This window comes from Hemicordylus capensis, chromosome 3, assembly GCF_027244095.1.
Source record: "Hemicordylus capensis ecotype Gifberg chromosome 3, rHemCap1.1.pri, whole genome shotgun sequence".
Classification (NCBI taxonomy): Eukaryota; Metazoa; Chordata; class Lepidosauria; order Squamata; family Cordylidae; genus Hemicordylus; species Hemicordylus capensis.
In genome coordinates this window covers 280,618,765-280,631,441 of record NC_069659.1, presented here as the reverse complement: position 1 = coordinate 280,631,441, position 12,677 = coordinate 280,618,765, and the positions used below count along the sequence as shown (strand labels likewise).

Genomic DNA, 12,677 nt, shown 5'->3' with positions numbered 1-12,677 from the left:
TTCCTCAAATTACCCTTTACTCCCTTTAAACACCTTTCCTTGATTGCAGTCATAATAGCTCAAAAGAGATTTTTTTTCAGGACCACTGAAACATAAGGATGAGGTATTCTTGGAAAAAATGGGGATAATTCTGAGTAGACAGAATTGAGTGGGTCACATGGGTGGAAGTTGGACCATTACCACTTGGATTGAGCACTAACTTTTTGTAACCAGGAATTTTTATATTCTAAAATCAAGTCAAGCAGTCATGTCACAACTTAAAGCCCTTTTAAAACAATTATTACCTGAAATGACTCGAGGCTCTAGAGTAAGGGTTCCCAACCTTGAGTTGCCATATGTTGTTGGACTATAACTCCCACCATCTGCAGGTCAGAATGGTTGTAGACTGGGGATGATGGGAGTTGTAGTCCAACAACATCTGGAGACCCAGGGTTGGGAATCTCTGCTCTAGCATGGTGGTGAGCCCACAGGCCCTGGTTACAACCTGGGAAGTGAGTTGAAGGGAGCACACACATCACTAGAGTTAAGAATAAATTGTAGTTGCTTGAAAAAATAACATGAGTTCTGTTGATACAAAACAAAGAAGCAGAAGAACAAGTTTTAATTTTTGATTTACTTCATATTCGGTGAAATTTTAAATTGTTCTTACTGTTTTATATTCAATGTCTTTTAAATTGTGTACACTGCCTAGAGATGTACATATCAGACAGTATATAAATATAATACATAAATGAATTCAGAAGTTCTACAACTGAGACTGAGTATACATCAATGAATTTATCCCTTTTATTTCTCTTGTAATTGAATTTGCTTACATTAATGGTTGAGCTTCAACCTTTGGCTTCCATTTTCATCCAAGCTATTTCACATTAGCCTCATTGTCTTCAGTAGTATCTGGAAACCCTCTGACAAAAAGAAGTGTTTTGAGGATTGATGCCAAGATCTTCTCCACCCTTTCCTCCTTCTGCAGTTTTTTAAAAGAATGAGCTTTACTACAGACATCTGTTTAATTTAATTTTATAAGGTTTCATGGTAGGGTGGCAATAGGTGTATTCATTTGCTCATTAGGCTAATTAATTTTGGCATCTACTTCCTCTGAACAGCTCAGTATAGTGAGAAATATTAAACACATGGTCTCAGATTGGGTAAGCTAAATGCAGAGTCAAAAATGAAGGGATTCCTTGTTAACATATTTTTTAAAATATTTGGAATAATATATGCAGTACCTAACTTTTTGAAATACTGGGCCTCTTAAATATTTGGGATTGTGAATGTTTTGTAAAGTAAACAGGCTGGCCTCATAATGAGGCAAACTGAGGTGGCTGCCTGCGGTGGCAGGTTATCAAGAGATGTGGGGATGACTTGAAAGCAGCTGCCCACTTCTTTTGTCCCATTTAGATTTTAAAATGAGGAGGGAGATGGAGAAGAAGGGGAGGGGAGGAGCAACTGTAGTCTACCACTCTCCTCTCTTTTCCTCTATGTCCTCTTCCACTCTGTCCTCTCCTCCTCCTGTTTTTCAAATCCGAGCCAGAAAACTGTAGTGGGCAAGTGCTCATTATTTAAGAACATAAGAACAGCCTTGCTGTATCAGCTCCAAGGCCCATCCAGTCCAGCATCCTGTTTCACACTGGCCCATCAGATACCCCAGAATGGCCCACAGGGATGAGGTGAGGGCATGCCTTCTCTTTCTGTTGCTCCCCTACAACTGGTGTTTAGAGGCATCTTGTATCTTGAGTTTGGAGGTGGCCTATAGCCACCAGACTAGTAGCCATTGATAGACTTGTCCATTGAGTTCCACAGATTAATTATGCACTGTGTGAAAAAGTACTTCCTTTTGTCAGTCCTAAATTTCCCGGCCTTCAGTTTCATGGGATGACCCTTGGTCCTAGTGTTGCGAGAGAGGGAGAAACATTTATCTCTGTCCACTCCTTCTACTCCACATGCCTCTACTCCACACAGTGTTATACACCTCTACCATGTCTCCCCATAGTCGCCTCTTTTCCAAACCAAAAAGCCCCAGATGCTGTAGCCTTGCTTTATATGAAAGGTGCTCCAGGCCCCTGACCATCCGCTAGGCCTGGCCATAATGGTAGGGTATGGGATGACATTTGGAACATGAAGATCTTGGGCCTCTTCTGGAAGTAGATGTAAATTTAAAAAGAGCCTGATCCCAACATTATGCTTCAAGAGTGTACAGATGTCTGTATTCTCATACATGTGTTTGTGAATGACTGTACCTGTGTTCATTTTAAAAGTGAACCTGGATACAGTATCTTCAAATGCATGGTGCAGATAGGAAGTGTACTTCTATACCTGCATTCAACACAACATGTGAATGGCTGTACTTTTATACAGATCTGTACCTGTGTATACTGTACACTCAATGTACGAGTGTTCAGGATAACATGTGAATGGGTCTTAGGATTCTACTGAATCTCCCTAAACATCTAGATAACAAACAATTTATTGTGGCTGGGAATTATGGGAGTTGTAGTTAAACAATAGCAGGTGAGCCAAAGTTCCCTACCCTGGACTAATTGGTGCATATATGCAGATTGTCTCACACAGAAGCTCATATGTAGCTTGCTGTTTCAAACAAGGATCTTGGGGACCATGGTATTCATTTCTCCATATTGTATTTTAGGTTGTCATAAGCCTTAAGCCTCCCTGGTTTATTTCTCGATGGCAAGGCCCCTGGCTCCTGATTGCCTTGGGTTTGGTGGCTACAACTCTCTGCTTGTTAGTTGTCACAGGAAGAGTAAAGTAGTAGTTAGCAAGAACAAGATACAAGTATTACATCTATCCTTTCCTAATTGATTTACTAGACAGAAGGATAATTACTTTCAGCTATCCTGCAGAACTACAGTGGGAATTACCTTTACTTATTGGGTTTCTCCGAAGCTCTAAATGCCTCTGTTCAGCTGCTAAATAAGAATGATTCACCCACTGGAATGCTAGTTATATAAGCTTCATGTACCTGGGTCAAAATCAAAGCCTGGAGCTCAATTAGAGTTTAAAGCACAAGGATTCCAACTCTTATTTTTAAAAGAAAATGTTTCTATACTCACTTCTTCCCTTAAAGATGTGGATTCTTTCCTTTATCCCTTACAAGTCTTGACTTCAGAGAGAAGCTGGAATGATTCACTCTTTAAGTGTTGTATGACTCTAATAATAGCTACTGTCAGGGACGGGGGGGGGGGGACTAGATCAGGTGAATAATTGTTTTGCTAATTGAAAATGTTTTTAAAGCCTTTTGGGGAATAACCAGTCTAGATCTTAAGCCAAGACTGTAAAAACTGACTAGTGGTTCATTCTGTATGGTTTTTTAAATAATGTTTGTGGGGAACAGACATTGTTCTATTAATAATGCATCATATAGCAATAGCAATAGCACTTACATTTATATACCGCTTTATAGCCGGAGCTCTCTAAGCGGTTTACAATGATTTAGCATATTGCCCCCAACATTCTGGGTACTCATTTTACCGACCTCGGAAGGATGGAAGGCTGAGTCAACCTTGAGCCCCTGGTCAGGATCGAACTTGTAACCTTCTGGTTACAGGGCGGCAGTTTTACCACTGCGCCACCAGGGGCTCTCTCATATGAGATTGGGACATGGCTTACATCAAGTCATGAGACAGCTGACTGGTGGGGGATGGGACTTGAGCAGTTTTGGACAATAACAGTAATTTGAAGGGACCTGACATGGTTGCAAAGTTATTGATCTGATCCCTGAGACATATGGGATATGTACTGCCATCTCTCTCTCTCTTGCTCTCTCTCTCTCTCTCTCTCTCTCTCTCTCTCTCTCTGAGAGAGAATATACATATAAAGCCCCACAACACAGCCATAACAGTTTATATTTCCCCTAGCATAATATATATTTTTGCCTAGAGTGAAGGCCTCATTTATTTAGATTATCAAAAGGAATACCATAACATTCTGGTGAGTAAAAATCTAATATAAATGAAACACAATTTACTTTGGATTGTTTAAACACTGCAATAGTATCATGTGAGGGACAAACAGTGATACATGAAAGAATTTCAGATAATACTGTAGATAGCAGGGCCTCCTCTCTCTGTGTTAAGAACTTCTGATGAATTGTATTATTGTATTTTGGCCAATATCATCCCTTTTCTGTTTAGGCAGATCTGTGAGGGCAGAACTACATATTGCATACCTGCCAACATGCTCATTTTTTCCAGTTCAGCTGAATGGGAAAATAGAGACATGTTGGCAGGCACACATATTGTAAGAAAAATAAGACTGATGCTGGAAATGGCAGCACATTGTTGATTTCCTCATCTTCCTCCATAACATTTCATATCCCTTATTTCACATCTTGCAGTCACTATGTAGAGAATTTACTCACTCACACGAGCAACCAATGACATAGACAGGAGAATGGCACAGTAATATGGTCAGATTGGCCAGGCAGCTTAAAGTGCTGGGTTCAGGTTGTGTTTTCCTTTGGAGGCATGACTTCAAATCCTGTTCCTGACAACGAATGGTTTGAGAGGGACCATTGCTCAGTATCAGACTTTTTTTAGTGGGCAGGGAGGGGGATGAGAGCCTTTGAACCTCATACATGGCTTGGGCCTGCACTGTGTGTCATTGATATTGATACACGGTATAGGGGGAAGGAAGAAGGAACCTCAAATGAGCATTCAACCCCCATGCCTCTCAGTCTTGAAAGGAGCCTGCTCAGTGTATATACAGAAGGCCCTAGGTTCAATCTGCAGGTAGGGCTGGAAAAGACTCTGATCTGAAACCCCACTGTAGTCAATGCTGAGCTAGATGGATTAATGGTCTGACCTGGAATAAGGCATCATCCCCTGTTTCAAATAATGTCAATACAATAATTATATCAGACATTTTGGAGTGGAAGAAACTTGAGGCTGCTGAAACAGCAGAGTCCTGAATTTCTTCTCAGGGGCGCAACTATAATAGGGCAAGAGGAGACAGTTGTCTGGGGGCCCACTGCCTTGGGAGGCCCCCCCAGAGGCAGGTGACATGACTGACTCACCCAGCCACGCACCTGTCCGGGCTTCCTTCAGTTGTATTCATTCAACCGAAACTGAAACTGTGAGTGTTAAGACCTGGAGCTACCAGAACAGCATGTCTTTCTCTAGTACCATTAAATGACTTGCATCGTCCACAATTTACAAAACCTTAAAAAAAAATAATTTAGGATGATGTTCTATTGTGGCACATAGGTATATATATACACATTTTACTGTGCTTTTTGTTACTACTATTCAGCCTCATTTAAGATTTCTCTACTTCATGAACTGAGCTTCAGTAGCAGGGGGCATTTTAAAATCTTATCTCTGAGCCCTCTCCAACCTTGCTACACCGCTGTTTCTTATAATGTGCAATTCTACCCTAAAAGTTTGGTTTGTATATGCATTTACTGAGCCCTTTTCCACAATAGGAGAAAAGGCTCAAAAGAGGTAAGGGTAAGCCTCAAAACCCTTACCTCCCCCACAGACAATCTCCCTTGTGTGCTGGTGGATCATTCATCGAGAGGATGGCCTCCTCCTGCTTGTAGCAGGGAGTTTCTGGGGTGGGGATCTTCCATAATGCACCATGTGAATGTGCAGTGCATTATGGGGGGGGGCCTCACGATGCTGGTTGGGAGGCTACTCATGTGTAGGTTCCATAGGGAGCCATGTGGCACCGACACACGATTAATTAGCCCAGTTTCTTAGTGCCCTTGTGCCCAAAACCCAGGCTAAGCAGTAGGCTCCCTAAGCGGGTTTGCTGCCACAGTGAGTTGTGCGGCTCCTGGCGTTCACACACACCAGCAAAACTGGGCTGGGTTTTGTCTGCACATGTGAATAGCCCCACTGTCCACCCCCCCTTTTTTTGCTGATGCAATGGTCATGCCATTGATTCTACATTTACTGTCTTAGAACAGTTGCACCTAAAGAATTTCCACTGATTTCGACAGAGTTTATGCCAGTGTTACATTTGCAGGATTTCAGCCTGCACCTCAGAATTTCTCCTTTATGGATCAAGTGGCAGAGACTGTTTGGTTTTTAACTCCAGAGAATCTGTGCTTAATTATCACAGTTCTGAGCAGCCATGGAAGCTTCCTGATGCATGCAAACTGCTATGTGGTAGAGGTTTCCTATACAATTATAATTTCCATTTATAACAGGGAGCCTGAGAGCCTGTTACTCTGAGATTCCCCACCTCTGTTAAGAGGCTCTAATCAGGGAAGCATATTCTGAGGCACGTTTTTCATTTCACAGCCATGCTGCTGACTGACGATTTGCATGAGAAACCAAGCAAAACAGCATCTGGTATAACTCTACTTCCTATGAGTTATTGTAGCTTGATCTAAACTACAGGATGGATTGAGGCTCAGGGATCTGTAACAAATTTCAGAAGGGGAAGCATCTATCATAAATGGGCTTTCTCTAGACCATGAATAATAATTCTGATAAAAGCTACCCGGTCTGGCACTATTTTTCATGTTAAGGCAAAAAACATAGCATCCATAGGGGCCCCCAAAGCAGATAAGGAATAAACAAACTATACAGGAAGACCCAAGGTTATCCTTGCTCTTGCCTTTTACTTCATTGCATTGGAAGCCTCAAAGGACATCAGCACATCACTTTTCTTGCAAAGACACCTCTATATGGTTACGGTACAAAGGAATATAGGAACTTAGAAGCTGCCTTATACTGAGTCAGACCATTGGTCCATCTAGCTCAGTACTGTCTATACTGACTGGCAGCGGCTCTCCAAGGTTCCAGGAAGGAGTTTCTGTCAGCCCTACCTAGAGATGCCAGGGGTGAAACTGGGACCTTCTGTGGATGCTCTTCCGTTGCCCTATTGCCCCATCTCCTACAGGGAATATATTACAGTACTCACATTTATTTATTTATTTATTTCCAAATTCAAACCAAGATGGGCCCCACTTAGCAAAGAGGGCCATTGATGCTTGCTACCACAAGACCAGTGACTCTCCCTCAAATGGCCAGCAGATATCAGAAAGCTGCTGAAATCAAGTGTAGTCTTGCCCTTGACCTGTGGGGCCACAGATTAAATCCCTGCTCTGTACAAGACTCATAGGGTGGCTTTTTCACAGTTGAATAATTGTTTATACATTTTGAATAATGGAAATATTAGCAATACTAGATATTTAGAGCCTAGCAACTTTGTTGTGGGTGGTGGAAATCCCATCTGATGGTATAGGAAGCAAGGCAGTTGTGGTGGTCCATAACATTTTTCTGTCTGAAGTGAAGCATCATCCATTCCTTTGGCTCTCCTTTTTCTTTGTTCCTATTCAGTCCCCCCCCCCCAGTTTCTTTCAGATCTCTCCCTCTTTCTCACACAGAAGGAAGGATAGGAATGAGGAGAAGCAGTGTGGTCCCATTTTGCCTTCCTTCCTCTGCAGGATGCCCTTGGGAGGGTGATGGGTCAGCTCCTGTGCTAGTCCTGAGAACTGGCCCACAATCTGTTGACCACTGAAGACTTCTCTCTGTTTCATGATAGGGCCAGCTCTGCAAGGCAGTGCAGTAAGGAGGGAGAGGAACATTGCACAGTACTTCTCCAGGTTACAAGGGACAACACTGGAAGCATAATAATTCTCTCATGAGGTGACAGTCTGAGAGGGGAGCTGCGTTAATCAGGAATTAATGGGTGGACATGCTAGCTGTTTATGCTATTTTTGATGAGAGTGTGTGTTACAAGAAAACCAGCCAAGGAGGTAGCAGGGGGCAGGGGGCATGCAAAGCATATCTTCCTTTTACATCAGGAGCTGATAGACAACACCTGAAACAATACCATAATCTGGACAAGGCTTAGTTGGAATTATTTTGCAGTAGAGTGACTGGGCATGACAGAGAATATACATAGCTTCACTTCCAGAGCACTTCACTTTGCATGTGATTATTTTGGGTGCAATATGCTTGTCGTATATCTAATCCTTGCAGTTCGCATGCACTAGAACCTGGAACACATAACAACCACCTTCCCATTCAGCTGGTGGAAAGGAAGAATGGTGTCCTGGGGCAAGGGGTTCTTGCTGCAGAAGAGTTACAGCTGCTTTGACCCCACCCCACCCTGTCTTTTTTTAAATTCAAGAGATTCCAGCTTCTTATAGGGATGCTTCTTTTGTTTCTGGCTGTAGGCTACAACATGTATTTAGGCGCATGGGCAACATACTCAAGGAGAGGAGAGCTGGTCTTGTGGTAGCAAGCATGACTTGTCCCCATAGCTAAGCAGGGTCTGCCCTGGTTGCATCTGAATGGGAGACTTGATGTGTGAGCACTGCAAGATATTCCCCTCAGGGGATGAAGCCGCTCTGGGAAGAGCAGAAGGTTTCAAGTTCCCTCCCTGGCTTCTCCAAGATAGGGCTGAGAGAGATTCCTGCCTGCAACCTTGGAGAAGCCGCTGACAGTCTGTGAAGACAATACTGAGCTAGATGAACCAATGGTCTGACTCAGTATATGGCAGTTTCCTATGTTCCTATACCTGCTCCCAGTGAACTATAGATGCAGGAATGTTGTTGGTGTGATTGTCATGTACACAGAATTCTCTCCTGTCCTTGATTGATTCTGGATCTCCTCCTCCTCCTCCTCCTCCTCCTCCTCTTCTTTTTTTGCTCCTTGTCAATATCAGCTAAAATATTACTCCTTTTTTTAATCAAATGTCCCAGCTGGGTATTGCTATGGTTAGGTTGAATTTCTCTGGGTGCATCTGGCAGCTGTGTGAGATGAACTGTAATTGACCAGCAGCACACATATTTGTCATTTATAATCTGTTTAGTTTTCTTACATTGTATCCCAAGCAAGTGGTGGGTAGGGAGCAGGGCTTTGGAGTCTCCTAGAGCCATTTAGCAGATGGAAGGCTTCTCTTTCGCTTTTTTATCCCTATCACACTGACATGCGCTGTGAACTGATGCACATTATTTGGATGTGGAAAAGAACATATTTATAATAAATAGAGGGAGCAAACCATCACACCAGCACAGGGTGAATTGGAGCCAAAGGGAAGGAATAATAGAACTGTTTTCTCTCTTGCCTTTGATTTCTAATCTTTTCCTTGCGCTCAGCAAAATACATTTACTGTGGAACTGTAACTGTTCAGTTCACACTAATGGGAGCCATTACTAATGGGAGCCACACTATCTGGGCTTCAGCTCTGAAGCCTTCTTGATCCTGTCCAGCATCCATTACTAGTCCCGTTGCATCATTCTTCTAAGCTGTACAGTGCTCTTGAGAGGAAAACATACTTTTTTAAAAAATTATGTTTTTTGACATTTTGTATTTTACAACACCTTTCCCAGCCCCCCACCCCCGAGCCCAGCCCTCCCTTCCCCCCTCAGCAGCAGTGGTTGTGGGGAGAAGAGGAAAGAAAGGAGAGAAGGAAAGAGAAAGAGGGAGAAAGAAAGCAGAAGGGGAGGGGGGGAGAGGCGAAAGGTTTCTCACCATTGCACTACTTAATCAGTTCATCCTGCTTCTTGTGGAAAAGGATAAGTACTTGGCCATCCCAAAGAATTACATTGACATTGAGCATCTAAAATGTGTTGATCTCAGAGGATTAAGAAACAGAGCTAAAAATATTTTCTGCAAACCTAATTCATGATGTGTGATTACAATAAGCAGTGCATATTGGTCACATTTGCATCCTTTTTCTAAACTTGAATTCTGCAGGTTGCAGACTGAAGATTTCAGTTAGGGAAAGCAGGAATATGCAACAAGGACAAAACTAGTGTCTTATTATTACAGGACATAGTCTAAAGGACACGGAAAGGGTCTGGGGAGTAGAGAAATGTCCTGCCTACTATTCATTTATGAATAACTCCCGCTCACTTTTCTTCCGAAGTGTCTTAACCTTTGACAGAGACTGTCTTCATGATTTTAAAACTTTCTCTTGAACTATAAGGGGTAGAAATACTTTAAGAAACTTAAGTTGAGGTTTTAGAGATTCTGGAAAAACCACCCAGATTTGCACTGGATGCCACAATGAGATGTTCTTAGCTCAGTTAAGGTGAATCAGATTTTTCAAGCCTCTAACTATCCATCATGATGCCAGATCCACACATGGACTCCATAGATCTAAACAGGGACTCCCTTTCAAAGTTAGGGCAGAAAACATTTTGAATTGAAGCAGGAAATTTGCCCTTAATTTGTACTGGATTTATGATAATTTCATGTGACCAAATTTGGTTGGCTATGTGATAGTCATAGCATTATGACATCATCACACTATATGATCTCTGATTGGCTGAGGAGAAATAGTGTGGAAAAGCCACCTTTAAAAAAAAAATCAAGCGAATAGCACCATAACAAGGCAAGGAAGGGGATGTTCAAGGGACCTTTCAGTCTTCTTAGAATCACTATGTATGTGCAAAAAATGTTCAGTCGTGAATGTTTCTCAAAGTTCTAATACTCACAGCACTTTGTTAGGATGTCAGCCACTGCTATTTTATTCCCCTAACTCACATTTAGATTTGTAATAATATCTAGGGTTCTTTTAGGAGCAGTTTAGGATCAATGTTTCTCTCTCACACAAACGGTTTTGAGCTTTTCCTATCTTCTCATGGAACTTAAAAAGGCCAGACTGAACTTGCTAGCATAGCACTTGATTAGATGGGAAGGAAATGAGGAGAAAACCTCTCTTGGGAGTTGATATTCTCCAGGCAGATTTTGCCTCTATAGTTAACAAAGCCCTGTTTAAAATTGGGAAGGAACTTCTCTCCCCTGAACTAATTGACTGGAAAGTCTTATTCAGGGGTTATCCCCAAACTCATGGTGGGAGAACAAATGGGAACATGCCAGCCAGCAATACCCATGCTCTGTCCATTCAGTTCTTGTGTTCAACAGCAAGCACTCAATGTGCAAAGGATTTTTCAAGACAATATACAACTCTGGAATGATAAATGCTCTAAATTACATGGAGAAAGCAGGCATGCATTCAGTTTTTGTATTTGCAGACAAGTGAGGACTGAATGGACGCTTAGGGGCGTGCCTGTATTCCTCCCCGCACCCAACCTTTGCTGTGCACATGGGGTTTGACTGAAGAGGAATACAGTCTGAGTTATTTTTATTTTCTGCTTGACATTTTTTACAAGCTGGAATCAGCCAGGTAGATTTTACTCAGCTTATTCCTTCCCTTACTGTTTCTTTGGTAGGATGTACCCTTACTTCTGAAATGCAGGACTAAAGTGAATGTTAGGACAATCTTATGCATGTTTACTCAGAAGTAAGTCCAATGGCTTTGTAGCAAATATGCATAAGATTGCAGCCAGGGGCGTAGCAAGGTTGGAGTGGGCCCAGAGACAAGATTTTAAAATGGCCCGTGTGTGTGTGTGTGTGTATCTTCTATGTCCCACAACAGAACATCATCCTAAATTATTTATTTAAAGGTTTTGTAACTTGTGGATGATGCAAGTCATTTAATGGTACTAGAAAAAGACATTCTGTTCTGGTAGCTCCAGGTCTTAACACTCACATCAGTTTCGGAGGATGAATCCAACTGAAGGAAGCCCGGGCAGGTGCGCGGCCTGGAGAGTAAGTCATGTGACTTGCCTCTGGGGGCCCCCCCAAGGCAGTGGGCCCCCAGACAATTGTCTCCCCTTGCCCTATTATAGTTACGCCCCTGATTGCCGCCTGAGTAACTGTTGCAGAGAGATTACTTATCCTTTAAGTAATTCAACAGAAAGCCAATTTTAACTGAGAAACAAGAATTTGATATTTATTACTTATTAAACATAGGCTAAGAAAACAATAAATAGAATTAAGTCTCTTATAGAGAGAGAGGGAGAACCTCTGAGTTTGAATTTAAGTCAGCAAGTGAAGAGCAAACTGTGATTCCTCTCCCAGCTACATTCAAATATAGACGAGCATGCCCCATACAAAGAACTGAGACAATGTCCATGGCAAAATCCCAACATTCCCCTTCTCATTGTCTCATTCTTGAATTTTGAGTCCTACATTTTGTTTTATGGTGTGATGCAATCTTTTCTTTTAATTATTGGAGCAATTTATCTGTCTCTGAATCTGGCATGCCTTCAATTTTGTGCCAATCTGTAGGTTCTTGGCATTTTCTCTTCTCTGGCTGCCAGTGACAATATTTTAAGTGGAATCCCTTTATTAATTCTGCCGGAGTGTCTCACTTCTTGTTACATCTCCATCTCCCATTCTTGATTGGACCTCTCTATTATATCAGTGTCTATGATTAGTTCTTTATTTTGCTGCTGTGGTTGCTGTTCAGCTTCTTCACTTATTGGAAAATCCAGGTCACAGTCAGACATCACATTGGCATTTGACTTTTGCCTCTCATCAAAATATGCAACACTGCACGGTTTAATAGTCTCTGCGATAGGATCCAGTTTTCTGTAGCTTTTGCTACTCAGTGCGTAACCTATGAATGTTCCTTTTTCACTTCTGCAATCTAATTTTCCTCTTAGTTCTTTAGGAATATATGTATCTGTATTGCATCCAAATACCCTAATACAGGTGAAACTCAGAAAATTAGAATATTGTGCAAAAGTCCATTGAGACAGAGATATTACATGCAAAGCGAGATAAGTCAAGCCTTAATTTGTTATATTTGTGATGATCATGGCGTACAGCTCATGAAAACCCCAAATCCACAATCTCAGAAAATTAGAATATTACATGGAACCAAGAAGACAAGGATTGTAGAATAGAACA

At 41.9% G+C, this 12,677-nt stretch overlaps 1 protein-coding gene and 1 long non-coding RNA gene across 2 annotated transcripts in view; one reads left to right on the top strand and one right to left on the bottom strand.

Moving 5' to 3' along the window:
- SORCS3 (sortilin related VPS10 domain containing receptor 3) overlaps positions 1 to 12,677 on the top strand; it is a 750,118-nt gene that overhangs the window by 360,637 nt on the left and 376,804 nt on the right. The gene's annotated exons all lie outside the window — the stretch shown is intronic.
- On the bottom strand, positions 773 to 3,139 carry LOC128351628 (uncharacterized). The gene is made up of 2 exons (XR_008319919.1): positions 3,069 to 3,139; positions 773 to 964 (listed from the first exon to the last, which is right to left on the bottom strand). It is a non-coding gene; the product is annotated as an uncharacterized LOC128351628 (long non-coding RNA).